This window comes from Mustela erminea, chromosome 20, assembly GCF_009829155.1.
Source record: "Mustela erminea isolate mMusErm1 chromosome 20, mMusErm1.Pri, whole genome shotgun sequence".
NCBI lineage: Eukaryota > Metazoa > Chordata > Mammalia > Carnivora > Mustelidae > Mustela > Mustela erminea.
The window spans coordinates 39,511,462-39,525,472 of NC_045633.1; the positions used below are offsets into that span (position 1 = coordinate 39,511,462).

General features: G+C 44.3%; 1 protein-coding gene across 7 annotated transcripts in view; it reads right to left on the reverse strand.

Annotated features, from left to right (window-relative positions):
• Positions 1–13,729, reverse strand: part of TPST1 (tyrosylprotein sulfotransferase 1) — a 115,357-nt gene extending 101,628 nt beyond the window's left edge. For all 7 annotated transcript variants that reach the window (XM_032327354.1, XM_032327358.1, XM_032327356.1 and 4 more), the window contains exon 1: positions 13,500–13,729. The gene's annotated coding sequence lies outside the window, so the exon portion shown is untranslated. The remainder of the gene's footprint in view (positions 1–13,499) is intronic.
• Between the last annotated feature and the right edge of the window lie 282 nt (positions 13,730–14,011).

A 14,011-nucleotide genomic window follows, 5' to 3' on the forward strand; every position in this document is an offset into this window, starting at 1 on the left:
CCTGAGATCATGACCCGAGCTGAAGGCAGCAGCTTAACCCACTGAGCCACCCAAGTGCCCCCGTCTTTCCACTTCTTGATGTCATCTTCAATTTCTTTCATCAGTGTTCTACAGTTTTCAGAGTACAGGTTTTTCACCTCTTTGTTTAGGTTTTTTCCTGGGTATCTTATTGTCTTTGGTGTAATTGTAAATGGGATTGATTCCTTAATTTCTCTTTCTGCCTCTTCATAATTGATGTATATTAATGCAACAAATTTCTGCACATTGATTTTTATATCCTGCAACTTTAATGAATTCATATTTCAGTGGTTTTTGGGTGGAGTGTTTCAGGTTTTCTGTATAGAGTATCATGTCATCTGCAAATAGTGGAAGTTTTACTTCTTCTTAGCCAATTTGGATGCCCTTTATTTCTTTTTGTTGTCTGATTGCTGAGGCTAGGACTTGCAGCACTATGTTAAATAACAGTGGTAAGAGTGGGCATCCCTCTGTTGTTCCTGATAAAAGCTCTGTTTTATCCCCATTGAGGATTATATAAGCTGTGGTTTTTTCATATATGGCCCTTATTATGTTGAGATATGTTTCATCTAAACCTACTTTGTTGAGGGTGTTTATCATCAACAGATATTGTACTGTGTCAGATGTTTTTTCTGCAACTATTGAAATTTTTATATGGTTTTTCACCCCTTTTTAAAAATTAATATGATGTATCACATTGATTGACTTGTGAAAATTGAACTATGCTGGCAGCTCAGGAATAAATCCCACTTGATCTGGTGAATGATTTTTTTAATGTTATAGTTAATTTAGTTTGCTAGTATTTCATTAAGAAATTTTACATCCGGGGATGCTTTTGGTTAAGAGCGTGCATTTGGCTCAGGTCATGATCCCAGGGTTCTGGATTGAGCCCTACATCAGGCCCCCTGCTCAGTGGGAGCTTGCTTCTCCCTCTCCCTCTGCCGCTCCCCCTGCTTGTGCTCTCTTGCTTTCTCTCTCCCAAATAAATAAATAAAAACTTAAAAAATAAAAGTTCTTATATTGAGGGATGCCTGGGTGGCTCAGTCAGTTAAGCATCTGTCTTTGGTTCAGGTCATGGTCCTGGGGCCCTGGGATCGAGCCCTGTGTCAGCCTCCCTGCTCTCTCTCTGCCCCCCCCCACCTACTTGTTCTCTCTCTCTCTTTCTCTCTCTCTCAAGTAAATAAATAAAATCTTTAAAATTTTTTTTTCATAGGGCACCTGGGTGGCTCAGTCAGTTGAGTGTCTCACTCTTGATTTTGGCTCAGGTCATGATCTCAGTCAGGTTGTGGGATTGAGCTCAACACATTGGGCTCTGTGTTCAGAGGGGAGTCTGCTTGAGATTCTTTCCCTCTCTTTCTGTCCTCCCCCTGCTCCCACACGCACATGTGCACTTTTATTCTAAAATAAATATATCTTAAAAAAAAATTTTTTTTTCACATCTGTGTTCATCAGGGATATTGACCTGTACTTATCTTCTTTAGTGGAGTCTTTTTCTGGTTTTGGTATCAGAGTAATGCTGGCCTCATAGACTGAATTTGGCAGTTTTTCTCTTTTCTATTTTTTGGAATAGTTTGAGAAGAATAGGTATGAACTCTTCTTTAAATGTTTGGTAGAATTCCCCTGTGAAGCCATTTGGCCCTGGACTTTTGTTTCTTGGGAGTTTTTTGAGTACTGATTCAATTTCTTTGCTGATTATCAGTCTGTTCAAGTTTTCTATTTCTATTTCTTCCTGTTTTAGTTTTGGTAGTTTATATGTTTTTTAGAATTTTATCCATTTCTTCCAAGTTGTACAGTTCATTAGTGTGTAATTTTTATAATATTCTTATACAGTTGTTTGGATTTCTGTTGTATTGGTTGTGATCTCTCTCATTCGTGATTTTATTTATTTGGTTCCGTTCTGTTGTCTTTTCGATACGTCTGGCCAAGGGTTTATCAATTTTATTGATTTTTTCTTAAACAACGGGCTTCTGGTTTCATCAATCTGTTCTATTGTGAGTTTAGTTTCTACATCACTTATTTCTGCTCTAATCTTTATTATTTCATTCCTTTTGCTGGTTTTAGGCTTCATTTGTTTTTTTTCTAGCTCCTTTAGGTGTAAGGTTATGTTGTTTATTTGAGATTTTTCTTCTTGAGGTAGACCTGTATTAATGTATACTTCCCTCTTAGCACTGCTTTTGCTGCATCCCAAAGGTTTTGGACTGTTGTGTTTTTGTTTTTGTTTTTGTTTTTAAAGATTTTATTTATTTATTTGACAGACAGAGATCACAAGTAGGCAGAGAGGCAGGCAGAGAGAGAGAGAGAGAAAGAGGGAAGCAGGCTTCCTGCGGAGCAGAGAGCCCGACGCGGGGCTCGATCCCAGGACCCTGAGATCATGACCCGAGCCGAAGGCAGAAGCCCAAACCACTGAGCCACCCAGGCGCCCCATGGACTGTTGTGTTTTAATTGTCATTTGTTTCCGTGTTTTGTTTTTTTTTTTTTAATTTCTTCTTCCTGGTTTACCCATTCATTGTTTTATTAGCATGTTGTTTATCCTGCACGCACTTGTGGTCTTGCCAGACTTTTTCTTGTGGTTGGCTTCTAATTTCATAGCATTGTGGTCAGAAAAGGTTCATGGTATGTTTTCAGTCTTTTTGTATTTGTTGAGGCCTGTTTTGTGACCTATGTTATGTGATCTATTCTGGAGAATTTTCCGTGTATACAAAAAGGAATGTGTTTTAGGATAAAATGTTCTGAATATGTCTGTTAAGTCCATCTGGTACATTGTGTCATTCAGAGGCATTGTATGCAGAACTTTGCTTCAATAGAATTATTTTCATTTCTTCTCCTTTGAGTTCATCCAGATTACACATTTTACATTAAAAGCCCATCAACTGCAGTTTTGTAATTACTGCTTTATGCAGGTGTCTTTAATTCAGGTAGGAAAAGTGTTCTAAACAAACATTGCTTTTTAAGTAGGCTCTATGCCTAGTGTGAAGTCCAGCACAGGGTTTGAACTCACAACACTGAGATCAGGGGTCAGACTGAAGCACTCACTAAGCCACCCAGGTGACCCCTCAAATATTTTTATTTTTTGTCTTTTGTATTTGTGTAGCAATCTTTATTTGATGCTGTTTATTTTTCCGTGTGGATTTCATTTACTTACTAAAGCCTTCATTTTAGCAGTAAGGGCTTCCTGTGTTTCTTGTACAACTCTCCAAGTGACAAATTCTCTGCTTTATTTATTGGAGTTTCTTAATTTCTCCTTTATTTTTGAAGGATAGTTTTGCTGGATATAGAATTCTTGATTGACAGTTCTTCTAGGTGTAGACTTTGTCTCCCACTGTATCTGGCTTCTGTGGTTTTTGATGAGAAGTCAGTTGTTAAATCTTGTTGAGGATTTTATGTGATTAATTTTTTCTCCTGGTGCCTTCACATTCTTCTGTCTTTGGCTTTTGAGCTTGATTTTATTGTGTCTAGGTGCACATTTATTTGACTTACCCTATGTGAGGTTTATGTAGTTCCTTGGAAGTCTAGATTAATGTTTTTCATTGAACTTAAGATTTCAACCACTTACTTATATAAATTTGTTTTTTTCTTTTGTCTCCTTCCAGAATTTCTGTTTTATGTATTTTAATATGCTTGATGATATTCCACAAGTTCATTTCTCTTCATTCTTTTTTGTTTCTGTTCTTTAGACAGGGAAATTGATCTATCTTGAAGTTTGGTGATTCTTCTATCTTAAGTCTGGTGTTGAGTCTCTTTAGTGAATTTTTCATTTCAATTATACTTTTCAGCTCTAGGATTTGTTTGGTTCTTATGTATTTTCTAACTTTTTAAAAAGATTTATTTTAGAGATAACAACAGGAGAAAGGGGCAGAGGGTGAGAGTTTTTTTTTTTTTTTGAAGAGGTATTTATTTTAGAGAGCATGAGCTGGGGGAGGGGCAGAGTGAGAGGGAGAGAAGAGAAGCAGACTCTACTGAGTGCAGAGTCCTACATAGGGTTTGATCTCACAACCCTGAGGTCATGATGTGAGCCAAAATCAAGAGTCAGTCACTTAACCAGCTGAGCCACCCAGCCCCCCCAAGGGAGAGAAAGCCTTAAGCATGGAACCTGACTTTGGGGCTCAATTTCACCATCCTGAGATCAAGACTGAGCCAAAATCAAGAGTTAGAGGCTTAACTGACTATACCACCTAAGTGCCTCTTGGTTCTTTAAATAAATTTTCATTCCTATTTATTTTCTCTCTTTGGTGAGAAATTATTCTCATAATTTACTTTGATTCTTTGGGTGTGATCTTAGTTTCTTGAACATATTTATATGATCTGATTTAAAGTCTCTGTCTAGGAAGTCCAACGTCTGAGCTTCCTCAGAGATAGTTTTACAGATTTTTTTTTTTTCGTCTGTGTATGGACAATACTTTCTTGGTTTTTGGGTGTGTGTCATAGTGGTTTGTTGAAAATGGACATTTTTAATAATATAATGTGGCTACACTGGAAATCACATCTCTCTCTCTCACTGTTTGTTGTCATTTGTTTTATTACTTTTGGGGATAAATTCTTTAAATTCTATATTCTTTGTTCTGTGTGAGCACTGAAGTCTCTGCTTGATTAGAGCTTAGTGGTCAGTGAATGATTGGACAGTTTTCATTAACTATCTTAAACCTGTAATCATCCAGCCTTTGCTGAGGGGTTGTCTCTGTGTGTATGTGTGTGTGTTGTGGCTTCTTTCATGCACCAGCAGTTTACAATGTGCCTTAGCCTTTACTTCTGCCTTATATAGAATATATATATATATATATATATATATATATATATATATTATAAAGAATATCAAGCTAAAGATGATAGATTAAGGCCTTGCCGGGTCCTTCCTGGGCATGTGCTTGCCTTCTAGATACTTTGGAGCTTTTCTCAGTCCTCTGTGTACCTTTCATTCTTCAGTTTTTCCTTTTAAGATTTTTTTTTCTAAAGACTTGCTAATTAATTTCTTTCTTTTCTTTCTTTCTTTCTTTCAGATTATTTATTTATTTATTTGACAGACAGAGACCTCAAGTAGGCAGAGAAGCAGGCAGAGAGAGAGAGAGAGGAGGAAGCAGGCTCGCTGCTGAGCAGAGAGCCTGATGCGGGGCTCAATCCCAGGACCCTGGGATCATGACCTGAGCCGAAGGCAGAGGCTTTAACCAACTGAGCCACCCAGGCACCCTTCCTTTTAAGATTTTTGATGATACGTATTGTTTGCCTTAACTGTTTGTCACTGCCAACAGCTGTGACATTAAGCAAGTGTCTCTGGGTTGTGTTTTTTTCGTTTTGTTTTGTTTTTAAGATTTTATTTATTTATTTGATGGAGAGAGAGAGAGATCACAAGCAGGCAGAGAGGCAGGCAGAGAGAGGGGGGGAAGCAGACTTCCGCTGAGCAGAGAGGCTGATGCAGGACTTGATCCCAAGACCCTGAGAACATGACCTGAGTCAAAGGCAGTGGTTTAATCCACTGAGCCACCCAGTCACCCCGAGATTGGATCATTCTAAACACCCACAAAATTCACAAGTAAGATCAAAAACCTAAATATAAGAGCTGAAACTCTAATGCTCTTGGAATAAAACATAAGATTAAGTCTTCATGACCCTGAATCAGGCAATGGTCTGTGGCAATAAATATGGAGGCAATAAATATGAAGCCTAAATGGTTCATAAAGGGGGTGCCTGACTGGCTCAGCTCGTGGAACATGTGACTTTTGGGGTTGTGAATTCAAGCCCCATGTCAAGCATGGAGCATACTGAAAACAACAACAAAAATGAAACCTAAAGCACAAGCAACAAAAGAAAAAAATTAATAAATTGAAGTTCACAAAAATTAAAAACCTTTGTGCTTGAAAGGACACCATCAAGAAAGTGAAATGACGGCACGCCTGGGTGGCTCAGTTGGTTGGACGACTGCCTTCGGTTCAGGTCATGATCCCGGAGTCCCGGGATCAAGTCCCGCATCGGACTCCCAGCTCTATGGGGAGTCTGCTTCTCTCTCTGACCTTCTCCTCGTTCATGCTCTCTCTCACTGTCTCTCTCTCAAGTAAATAAATAAAATCTTTTAAAAAAAAAAAACCTCCCATTTAAAAAAAAAAAAAGAAAGTGAAATGACACTCACAGAATGGGACATTTGTATTTGCAAATTATATAGCTGATTAAGTATCCAGACTATATAAAGACATCTTACAACAATAACTTAATTTTAAAATAGAACAGAGATTTCTCTCTGGAACAAAGATTTCTCTCAATACATACACACAGCCAAAAAGCACATGAAAATATGCTCAACATTATTATCTACCAGCAAAATGCAATCAAAACCACAAAATATTACTTCATCCCATTAGGATAGCTTGAATCAAAGGGTCAGATAACAATAAGTGTTGGCGAGGATGCTAAGTAATTGCAGCCTTCATAAACTGCTGGCAGAAATATGAAATGGGGCAACCACTTTGGAAAACAATCTGGCAATTCCTCTAAATGTTAGATTTAGTGTTCTAGAATTACCATATGACCAGCAATCCACACAAAAACTTGAACTCAAATGTTCAAAGCAGCATTATTCATAACAGCCTAAAAAGTGGAAACAATCTAAACACCCATCAACTGATTAACGGATAAGTCAAAAGCATTATGTCTGGGCGCCTGGGTGGCACAGTTGGTTCAGTGTCTGCCTTTGGCTCAGGTCATGATCCTAGGGTCTTGGTATCAAAACCTGCCCCGGGTTCCCTGTTCCTTGGGAAGCCTGCTTCTCCTGCCTCTGCCTCTCTCTGTCTCTCTCACTCTTATGAATAAATAAGTTTTTTAAAATCTTTTTTAAAAAGCATTATAAAATAGTATTAAAATAATACAATAATATAAAATAATATTATTAAAATATCATTCAGCAATACAAAAAACCAAAATGCTGGTACATTCATCAACATGGAAGAACACTGGAAACATTATGCTAAGTGAAAGAAACCAGTAACCAGTAACATGAAATGTCTAGAACAGGCAAATCTACGGGACGGAAACAGATCACTAGTTGCCCAGAAATAAAATGGGAGAGCTGGGAGTGACAGGTAAGAAGTGCGCAGTTTTTTGGTGGGGTAATGAAAATGTTCTAAAATTGATTGTAATGATGCATGCACAACTCTGTAAATACACTAAAAAAGTTCATACCTAAGATGGACAAATATATGGTATGTGACTTATTAACTCAATAAAGCTGTTACCAAAAAAAAAGGGAGGCTGGGACCTACACACTAAACCTCTTGGGTTGACTGCTTTCTATAACCAAAGATTTAAATAGGATCCCCAGTCTCCAAACAAAATATCAAATATGTCTAGGAAAAAATCAGAAGTCAATCATCATACCAAGAACCAAGAATAAAAAAGATAATTAACATATACTAATACCACACATGAATCAAATGTCAGAATTACCTGACAAAGATTTTAAAGCAGCCATCATGCTTTAATGAGCAATGATACACTACTGAAACAAACAACAAAATCAAGTTTACAAGAAATAACAGATACAGAAAAGAACCAAATGGAAATTATAGAACTGAAAAATGACCACAACAAAATGTCAATAGGTGGGCTCAATCACAGACTGAATACAAGAAAAAACAAGTGAAGTTGAAACTGGAAGTAGAACAACAGGAATTACCCAACCTAAGTGCTGCTGAAAAATTATTCTAAAAAGAAAAAAAAAAGAGAAAATTTATCCTTAAAATGGCTGAAACATCCAAAATGGCAAAAGACATAAACTTCTAGTTCTGAAAGCTAACAGAGGGGTGCCCCGCTAGCTCACTCAGTACAGCATGGAACGCACTCTTGACCTCACAGTTGTGGGGTTCAAGCCCCACACTGGGCATGGAGCCTACTTAAAAAAAAAAAAAAAAAAAAAATTTAAAATTAAAGTTAAGAACTCCAAATAGATAAGCCCAAACAAATCCCTGCCAAGACATATCATAATTAAACTTCTGAAAGCTAAAGACAAAGAAAAAGCCTTTAAAGCAGCCAGGGAGAAGGATGCCTGGTGGCTCAGTCAATGTCTGCTTTTGGCTCAGTTCATGAACCCAGGGTCCCCAACCAGATGAGTCCTGAGTCCCCCATCCATCTCCCGCATTCAACTCCAACTCCAGCTCAGCAGGGAGCCTGCTTCTCCCTCTGCCTGCCTCTCCCCCGTTTGTGCGAGCACACACACACACACTCTCACTCTCTCTCTCTGAGACAAATAAAATATTTTAAAAATAAATGAAATAAAGCAGCCAGAGAGACAGGATACATCTCATATAGGGAAACAAATTCCACTCATACAGGATACCTCACCTAAAATCATGGAGGTCTGAAAAAGGCAGCAGAACATTTTCAAATGTTAAAAAGTAAGGAACTGGGTGCCTGGGTGCCTCAGTTGTTTAAGCGACTGCCTTCGGCTGAGGTCATGATCCCAGGGTCCTGGGATCGAGTCCCGCATCGGGCTCCCTGCTCACTGGGGAGCCTGCTTCTCCCTCTCCCTCTGCCTGCCGCTCTGCCTACATGTGCTCTCTCTCCCCCTGTCAAATAAATAAATAAAATCTTTAAAACATAAAAATAAAAAGGAACCATCAACCACAAATTCTATAAAGAAAAACCAACAAAAATATTAAGAAAACTAAAGAACACAAGAAGACAACTCTATAGTTTTTATCTTAGTTCTAACTTATTACAAAGTATATGGTACTATTATATGAGCAATTATAGGTTCTTCTTATAACAGTAATTAAATATTTGGGAATTACAAACTTCCCCCTCAAAAACACCAATGAGATTCTTTTTTTTTTTTAAAGATTTTATTTATTTATTTATTTATTTGACAGAGAGAGATGACAAGCAGGCAGAGAGGCAGGCAGAGAGAGAGGAGGAAGCAGGCTCCTTGCTGAGCAGAGAGCCCGATGCGGGGCTCGATCCCAGGACCCTGAGATCATGACCTGAGACACTGAGCCACCCAGGCGCCCCAACCAATGAGATTCTTATATGTAGATGGCTTAATGCACAGTCCGTACTTTCTTAATTCTCTTAAAAAGAAGTAGTTCTGCCAATGTTCAAGACCTTTTATCAATCTGACAGGTTTTGTTCTACTTGAAAATTCCAAAGCTTGTAAGTCTAAAATCAGAGCTATTTGTTTAAAAAAGATGGAAGATACATATGTCTCAACCATCCATAAAGTCGACTTTAAATAGCATCTACTGAAGACGAGGTCTGAATGAACTTCTATAATCATGCAACAGCTTAGCCATGTTAAAAGCCAAATCATAAGAGCAAATATTATTTATCTTAATCCAATCTAATTTATTACAAGTGTGTGTTTTTTTAAACAAGAGTGACTATCCAAGTATGACTAGTGACCTGTTAATCAGCCAAGAAACAGATGGTCATCTTGTAAACTGTGAATTCAAGATCTGTTCTACATTATTAACCAACTGATTCGTTCAACTAATTTTTATCAAGTTTTTAAAATATATTAAGTACTGTACAAGGCCGTGACAAAAAAATAAGGTATAATATTGTGATGCAAAAATTATCAGAGTAGAAACTAGGTCTTCACCCCTGGCTCCCCACCCAGAGCTCCTAAAACCCTTGGAATTTCTTGAAGGGTGAGAGGATCATCTTTTGTTATTCATAATAGGCCCCTTTCAACCCTATCTTGGAGAATGGAGACTGGATGCCAGAAGAACCAATCCCTGACCCAATGATTATGCCTACACAATGAAGCCTCCATAAAAACCCTAACTGAAGGGATTCAGAGAGCTTCTGGGTTGGTGAACACATGGGGATGCCAGGAGGATGGTGCCCCCAGGGAAAGCAAGGAAGCTCAGGGAAGCTCCATGCCCCTTCCCACATACTCTGCCCTAGGCATCTCTTCCATTTGCTGTTCCAGAGTTATACCCTTTATAATAAGCAGGTAATGGTTAAGTAAAGAGCTTTCCAGAGTTCTGTGAGTCATTACAGCAAATTATTGACCTGAGGAGCGGGTTGTGGAAAGCCCCCAATTTACAGCCAGTTGGTCAAAAGTACAGGTCAGAACAGGGACTTGCAAGTGGCATAGCAGTGGGGTCTGGAGGAGGTGGGTGGGGCTAAATTCTTCATCTCTGGGGTCTGCACTTACTCCAGATAGGTGGTGTCATAATTGGGTTAAACTGTAGGACCCAAAAGGTGTCTGGACCACTGGAGAACTGTAAGGGGAAAGCCCACATGTTTGCTGTCAGAAGGGTCATGAGCAGTGCAGAAGAAACAGCATACGTGGTCCCAGACCTCAAGGAATTCCTAGTCGTGACAAAAATTGGCCCTTGAGAAATAATTTAAACAGTATGTACTTTAACAGGTACACGTACCAAATACCAGCAAAGTAAGCAACTAACCATGCCAACAAGATAACACTTATCCTAATTTTTAAATGAGTTAAATACCATAATTCCTCAGAGTTCTATCCGTCCCTCCTCAAGCTCTCAGCCCAGTTCTCAGCCCTAGCTGCATTTTACCATCACAGAGGGAGCATGTTTTTAATTTTTTTTTTAATATTTATTAGAGAGAGAGAAGGAGAGAGAGAACGAGTGGAGGGGGAGGAGAAGAGGCAACTCCCCAGGGGCCCAACATGGGGCTTGATCCCAGGACCCAAGATCATGACGGGAGCTGATGACAGACACTTAACCGAGTCACCCAGGTGCCCAAGGAAACATTTTTTTAAATGCCAAGATCTGGCACCACACCAAACCAACTGAATCAGTCTGTGTGGAAGCCTTTATCCCCTCATCCTTAACTAAGGTGGTTTTAAAGTAGTGCCTGGGTAAACGAAGGAAGGAGGAAGGAGGGAAGGAGGCTTCGAAGAAAGGAAGGGAGGGAGGGAGGAAGAGGTGGTGCTGGGCTTGGATATGACCATGTCTGCTCAGGAAAAACTTAACCCAGGCCTCAACCAATCTTCTGGTGGAGAAAAAGATTTCAGGTAGAAAAAATAGGAGCAATGACTGACTTACTGTAAGGAGAGAAGAAGATTCCACGGTTTCTAGGGTGAAGGCCTAAAATAGGACAAGGAGTGTTTGTATGTACTTGAGGGGGCTATGTGAGTAGAGGGAAGGGAAAGAAAAAGCAAACCAAGTTTGGAGCACTCAGTATCCAAGTCTGGTCGTCCAAAAGATACATGAAAATAGAGAACACATGAAACTCAAGAAAAATGGGGACCGAATACACATCTTAGAAAACCCTAAATATACAGGTACTATTTGAAGCCCTGAGAGGAAGTATCATCACACAAGGGAATTAGAGAACAGAAAAAAGAACAAAAACTGCAACTCTAAGGAAGACCCCATTAATCAGAGAAAATTAAAGAGGGAAGCATCAAGAGAAGCTTTTTGGGGACGCCTGGGTGGCTCAGTTGGTTAAGCAGCTGCCTTCGGCTCAGGTCATGATCCCAGCGTCCTGGGATCGGGTCCCACATCGGGCTCCTTGCTCAGCAGGGAGCCTGCTTCTCCCTCTGCCTCTGCCTGCCATTCTGTCTGCCTGTGCTGGCTCTCTCCCCCTCTCTCCCTCTGATAAATAAATAAAATCTTAAAAAAAAAAAAAAAGAGAGAGAAGCTTTTTGTTTTTGTTTTGGAAGATGTAAACCTGACCAAGTACACAGAAGAGAAAAAATGAGAACGGAGAGATCAAAGATGTCAGCCTCGGCGAGGACACTCCTGCTTCCGATAAAGGGAAAGGAGATGAGGAATCAGGCGGAGGCACACGGGAAAATGACAGACCCTTACTCGTTCAGGGCTAAAGACCACCTACTTCTTCCGTGAATTTTCTGCTTATTGTGAAGAAAGCAATGAGGGAACATCAAGAGCAGGACAAAGAGAGGAGAGTGACAAAGTCTGCAGAAAGCCATCCAGGTTTGAGTGCCTAAGCCCGTCCCAGGACGCGAACCAAAGGGCCTCCCGCCAGTCTGAGGAAAGGCAGAATCCGGACGCGCGGACAGCACCGGCGGTGACACGGCCTTCTCAGTCTGCTCTGGAGACCCCAGGAGAAAAAGCCGCTGTTGGAGTCACCGTGGCTTGTAGACCACTAAAGGCAACGTGGCAAGCGCGGGTTCACGCCGGTAACACCGCTTTCATCACTGTGAAAAGTAAAATTTATTTCACTTAAAAAAAAAAAAAATGCAGCCACTTGCTCTGCTCGCCAGAACGTGTGGGGAGAGGCGGGGGAGGGGCTCTCCCGCTCACAGAACTCGCTGGAACTCTCACTCCCCAGCGTTCGTGATCCCTCCAGAGCCGATTCCGACCACTCCACACCGGGTCCCGCAGGCTCCTCAAGGAGGAAAACTCCGGCGCCCGCGCAGAGGTGAACGAGGGGAGCGCCTCGCACACGCAGCGTCACTGGGAGAGAACGCGGCGGGGGGGGGGGGGCGGTGATCACACCGCGACGCTCCCTAGGAATCTTCTACAAAGCCCATGAGCATAAAACAATATCTGACCAGAAAAAGAAAATAAAAAGCTAAACTCAGGGTTTTCTGTGAACGAATTCAAAGAGTAAAAACTGGCCATGTAATCCGTCTGCCCCACTCGGGAGCGCGACAGCGTGTCCGGCCGGCTCCCTGCGCTCCCCCGACGGCGGGTCGGACCCCTCCGGGACCGGCCCTCTCGCGGCCCCATCCCGAGCGCGGGGACCGGGGAGGAGGGGCAGGCGACCGCGCACAGGCACCCCGCGCCGCGCGCCTACTGTGTGCCAGGCCTACTGTGTGCCAGGCCCCGCGCCGGCCGCCTCGCCGCGGTCCGCGCGCCTCCGGGAAAGACCGCAGATCGGGCCCCGGAGCGCGTCGGGGCGGCCGAAGGTTGCGCGTAAAGGAAAAGAAGCGCCTGCCGGCCGCGAGCGGGGAAGAGGCGCGCGGGGTCAGGAAGGCAGCGGGGAGCGAGAGGGCAAAACCCCGGGACTTGGGGGCGGGGGCGGCGAAAGCTGCGGAGGATGCGGCTCCGAGGGCAGGGATGCGGGCGCCTCTGCGGAGAAGCCCAGGTGCAGCGCGGGCAGCCGTCCGGTCCGATCCCCACGGGATGGGCCGGGAGGGCGGGGGTCCCGGTCCCGGACGGCGCCCCGAAGGGCTGCAGGGGCTGGTGACCCTTGCCGGCGCCGCGGAAGGGGAACGGACGGAGCGGGGAGCGGAAGGAGGGGAGGGGCGGGGATGAGCGGGGAGGGGGCTCGCGCCGCGGCGGCCGGGCGGAGGCCGGGAAACGCAGGCGCGCGGGAAGGGGAGCGGCCGTGGGCGCACAGCCGGCCGGGGCGAGGGGCGCCGCGCTCGGGGGCGGGGCTGCACGGCTGCACAGCTGCCCCGGGCGGACTAGGGGACGTGCGCGCAGGAGGGCACGCGGGGCCGAGGGATGCCCGGACGGAGTCGGCCGGGCCCGGAGCCAGGTGGGCGGCGGGGCCGGGGCCGGGGCCGGAGCAGCGCTCCCAGCCGGGCCACGGCCAGCGCGGAGCCCCCTTACCTGAGACGAGTGAGGAGCCGCCGCGCCGCCTCCGCAGCATCCTGCGCTCAGCCGCTGCTCCCAGTGCCCTGGGCGGGGGCCATTCCGCCCGCCCCGGGAGTCCGCCCTCACCGCCAGGCGCCAGCGGCAGCCAGCCCGGCCCGGCCCCGCGGAGCAGCGCCGACGCGACCCGCGCCCGCGGCCGCCTCAGCAGCGACTCCCGCCGTCGCCGCCTCAGCGCCGGCCGCCAGCCTCGCGGGCGGGCCCGGGATCACACGGACGCAGCGATTGGTTGCAGCCTGCCCGGCCCGGCCGATGTGTCGGCTCCTCTGATTGGTGGTTCTCGCTAGGGGCCGCCCGCGGGAGGCAGTAGTCGGCCCGGCGCCGGGTCCGGCGCGCGCTAAGGGGCGGGAGGGGCCTGACGTCGCGGCCGGAGGGCGTGCCTGCGTCCCTGCGCGTGCGTGCTCCCCGCGAGGCCAGCGAGCCGCCGCCTCCCCGGAGTGCGCGTTGCCTTAGCGATGGCGCGTCTGCCC